We start from the raw sequence: 5205 nt of genomic DNA on the forward strand, positions 1-5205 counted from the left end.
TGATCACAGGTCTCTGGCGGTTCTGAGAAGTCAATTGTCTTCCATGGCACAGCTTTTCCCTTTAAGTGCAATCTTTTTTGGAGCTCCTGGTCTGTGAAGTTCTTGTGAGATTGCAGGAGTGGATGGGAAGTCGTTCACCATCAGACCAGAGAACTTTGTGTACATTTCTTGGTTGAATCCCAGCCATGGTGAGTGAGCTAGCATCTGAACCTAACTTGTTTCCTAAGCTACTCAGCGATCGGCTCCACGTTCTACCTCCATTCCTAAAAGCACTGACATATTAATCCACAGGTGAGTGTTGGATTGAGCAAACTTTAGGGATTTGCCGGTGAGTGAGGGAAGAGTCCAGAGTGTGTGTTAAGTAATTATGAAGGTGAAAAAACAAAGCAAAAAAAAAAAAAACACATCTGAGCTCAGTAAATCAGGGAGTAAGGGTGAACAGGTAAAAGGAAAGCCAGATGTGGTGTAGCCAGATGTGGTGTGGCCTGTAATCCCACTGTGATTGCTATGAGCTGTGAGTTTGGTCTAGCCTGGGCTAAATAGTATCAAGCCAGGGTTCCACAGCAAGACCCTATCCTGACTCCTTTCCCCAGATAGCAAAAGGGCAAAAAGGATAAGCTTGTGATCCTAGCTACTTAGGAGGCTGAGGTAGGCAGGTCCTGAGTTCAAGGCCTGCCTGGGTTATACACTAGTTTGAGGATAGCAAGGGAAACTTAGTAAGACTATGTCTCAAAAAAAAAAGTAAAGGGAGTTTGGAGATATAATTCAGCTGTAGAGTGCTTGCCTGGCAAGTACAAACTCTGATTCCACAGTAAAGTCATTCTGATGACCATAGTAGCACAGAATGTACGTGTGCATGCGCACTCTCTCCTCTCTCATACACACCCACCCACCCACACACATTAACTTGTGCTGTACTGAACGTTCAGACCTTTTCCTTGCTATTATTTCCTATAACAACTATTTTCATTGTATTAGGTATTATAAATAGTCTAGAGGCGATGACTTGAACAGGAAGTTGTTCACTGCTATGTACAAACACTACAGCATTTATATAAGGGGCTTGAGTGGATGTGGTCTTGACATCTGTGAGGGACACTAGGAATGAGTGTACTGTTCTGGAAACGCCCTGGCTTTTGACATAAACCCTTGCTCTTCAGCTGACATCCCGAAGTCTCCACGATGAGATTCAGTTTCTGTTTTGTTTGTTTTTGTGAGACAGGGTGTCTCTGTGTAATCCTGGGGTCCCATAACTCGCTCTGAATGTCCCTGTTTTTGTTTTTACCTCTCCCACTCCCCTGCCCAAATCTAGTGTGAATCCATCATCATCCTGTAGACTAGCTGCCCCCTTTCCCTTCTTGGCACCTTTTGTGTCTGTGACCCTGGAATGCTTACCTGTGTGGCCTCCTCTCACCACCCTGAGGGCTGAGCTCATAGGAGGAATAGTCCGTTGAGTATTAAAGGTAAGGAATCCAAGTCCCTTCCTGGTATCTTTAACAGGAAGTTACCCCTCTCCCCTCAACAACACACCGAGCACCTTCCACCGTCATGGTGTCACCCTTCCAGCTGACAGCGTTTCCTGTCTGCCCATCTGCTGCAGTATGTCTGCCTCTTACACACAGCAATCAGCAAAATTCATGAGCAACAAGACTGGAAGTGGGTAGAATCAGCCAGTGCCTCGGGTTTTCTGGTTGTCATGGACACCACATTTTCTATTGTTAGTAACTCTGGTCTCTATGGTGAACTCACACGTGGAGAACCTTAGAAAGGCAAGAAAGACAATTGGATGTTGAATGAAGTCGGGTAGGGCAGATTTGGGAAGGACAGACAGGTGGGAAAAGGCTAAAGTAACACATTCCAATTTCCCCTTCCCCCCAGTAAACACTGTATTTCAAATTAGGTTGAGAGTTGCTTTAGATTCATCCCATCTGCTCCTGTGGAGGCTGTAAAGTCATCTCTGCCCTCATCTGGCTCCCTGTCCACTACCCCACAGTGCATTTATCTTTACAAATGACCAGGCGAGTGTTAAAGGTGAGAAGAGACGTCTCAGTAAGACATATATAGACTCCTGTGCTGGAAACGACGAGGGATGTGCTAGCTGCGGCACCTACTCTGCAGCTGTGAAGGGATCCAGACTCTGGGTGCGTGACACCAAAATGGGACCCTCTAATTCAAGTATTGAAGGATGAGGCAGGGATGTTGGTGGCACCTGAGGAACTTGATCTGCTTTTTGTATGGCATCCCTAGGTCTGTCCTTTGCCAACACAAGGCAGTGGTCTTAGGAGAGAAGTGGCATATACCGAACTTGGACTAGCCAACCACCTGGGCACAGCTGACTGTGACATTTGAGGGCACAGTGTCTATATATAAAACCACATCTAATGACAGTTTTAAGCTTAGGGGATCATGCAAAGAACCAGCCATTAAAGGCCACAGAGGACACACTGAAAGCTATTTGGATTCTTTCTAAGGAGATGTGTAGGGCAGGCATGGCAGAGTTCTAAGGTGAAGCTCTGCTGTTCTCAACCAGGGAGCCCAAGAGACTGAAAAAAAATATATAAAATATTTTATATATTTATAATATATATTTAATATATATAATATGTTATACATTTATAATATATTTATATATATTTAATAAAATATAATATATATATTGAGTATTGCTGACTGGAGACATTCACCAGAGTGCCAGGGCCTAGACAGAGTCTTCGTTAGGATTTTATTGTGTCTGCTTGCTTGATTGATTTATTAGAAGCTTGAAGTCAGTCTCCAAATCAGCTGACAGTGTCACCAACATCCCCTCGCCCTCCTCCAACATCCAACACCATGTGTTTGGTCTTTCTGCTATGGCCACACTAGAAGACTTAATCTAGTGTAGTCAGCCGGAGCTTAGATAAAAACAAACTGCCACTGAATTTGGCACAGGTTGCCTCTCAGAGGCTAATACAAAAGCCAGACCTTTTGTGCAGAGCCAAACTCACTACACATTTGCACAGCTAGCTAGAAACAGAAAGTTAATTCAGCCAGGGAAGAACAAAAGTCCCTTGTCAGGAGAACACGTGACTCTGATTTCTCTCTCTCTCTCTCTCTCTCTCTCTCTCTCTCTCTCTCTCTCTCTCAGTGGATCAGTCAAGTTTATATCGACTGGTCCTCAAGCCCAGGAACTAAGAACAGGTTCTCAAAGCTGAGTCTCACTAAGGAAAATTGCTCCTTACCCACAACCCAAACAGCAGGATTAGCTGGACTTTTCTTTGTAAAAATTAATAAAACAGAGAAGAAAAAGAAGCCAGGCATGGTAGCTAATAACTAATAGCAATCTTAGAAGGTTGATGCAGGGGGATTGCTGTGAGTTTGGGCAACATATTGAGTTCTAGACCACCCTAAACTACAGCCTGGGACTCTGGCTTGAAATTTGTTTTTAAACACTCACGTGAGTCTGGAAGCTAAGAAATTATTTAATATCAAAGAGATAGGAAATTGAGACGTACAGAAGGGAAGTTTTCTGTTGTTATTAATGTTGTTGTTGGCAAAAAATTGGTAAAGAAGAAGAAGCACATTTTTAAAAGTACCTATAAAGTGTCCTCAGTATAATTAGGGCACAAACTTGAAGAGATGAATGGTGGATGCTGCTCTAGGTGGCTTCTCTATTGCTCTGATAAACAGTCTGACCAAAGGCAACTTGAGGAGGAGTGGGTTTACTTTGCTTTATAGGCTATAGTCCATCATGAAGGGAAGCCAGGGCAGGAACACAAGCAGGAACTTGGAGATAGGAACTGGAGCAGAGAGCATGGGGGAATACTGCTTACTGGCTTGTTCTCTTAGTTTGCTTTCTTATAGAACTGACAACCACCTCCCCAGGGTAGTGCTGCCCATAATGGGCTAGACTTACCCCATCAATCATTTGTCAAGAAAATGTCTCACAGACTAGCCTACAGGCCAGTATGATGGACACGATTTCTTACTTGAGGTTACCTCTTCCCAAGTGATGCTAACTTGTGTCTAGTTGACAAGAACTAACCAGTAAGGGGTAAAATAAAGTAAGAACCACATGTAGATGGGGAAGAAATGATCAGAAATAGAGGTAAAAGGTACCAAGGTATATTAGAGGAACAGAACTCACAGAATGAAATAAAGGGGATGTATTAGAACAGCGTAGGCTGTGGTCTAACTATCCAAGAGTGGCTGTTTACTAACCAAAGGTCCGAGAGTCCAGTGGTTGTTCAATCTAACTGACCAGTACATATCTCCACTGGTCTTCAGTATACCCCAGAATCATGAAGAAGTAGGTTCTACTGCCAGAGAAAGGACTTTTCTTGTGAGAGGAAGAGCAAGCAGACAAATCCATCTTCCACGTGCTTTATATAGGGTTCCATCAGATGTGGCCCAGATTAAAGGTGAATCTTATCTCAAAAGAACCAGATTAAAAGTGGGTCTTCCCACTTTAAATGATTTAACTTAAAAAAAAAAGTCCCTCCCAGATGTGTGCAGCTACTTGAATTTTAGCTAACTCCAGATGTCGTTGACAACCAAGAACAGCCATTACAAGAGAGGTGACTTATGAATTCTCAGTCTTCAAAGGCAGGTTTGGCTCTCCACAACTGCAGAACTCAGGAGGCTGAGGCAAGAGAATATTGACTTTGAGCTTAGAGTCTATTACTAAACAAAGCACATCTTGAAAGGACAGTTTTAAAAAGAAGAAAGCAAATAAAAGCTGCCTAAATTAAAATTAGTCATGTGGAGAGAAAATCCGAGGACATTTCACAGAATGTTGAGAAGACTAGATTGCAGCATGCAGACACACCAGGAACAAAATGGAAGAAACCTTTCTTTTGTATTACATTCATTTTTTTGTTTATTCAATGTGTGGTAGTTGGAGGACAACTTTCAGGAGCCAGTTCTCTCCTTCCATCTTGTAAATCCTAGGGACTAAACTCAGGCTGTAGGCTCAGCAGCAGGTACATTTACCAGCCCAACCATCTCAAGAACCCTTTGTTGATCCACCTTCATGGTGGCTTCCAAAGGCTTGATGGAATTCACATTGCACTGGGGGCTTGTCTGTATGACCAAGAGAATTTGAGAATTTGGCAGAATCAATAATCTATCACCCTTGAGATTAGGATATGAAGACACAGTGGCTTGGCTTATTTTGATTGCTCTCTCTCTCTCTCTCTCTCTCTCTCTCTCTCTCTCTCTCTCTCTCTC

This window comes from Grammomys surdaster, unplaced genomic scaffold (genome assembly GCF_004785775.1).
Source record: "Grammomys surdaster isolate TR1022 unplaced genomic scaffold, NIH_TR_1.0 129, whole genome shotgun sequence".
In the NCBI taxonomy this organism is placed as follows: domain Eukaryota; kingdom Metazoa; phylum Chordata; class Mammalia; order Rodentia; family Muridae; genus Grammomys; species Grammomys surdaster.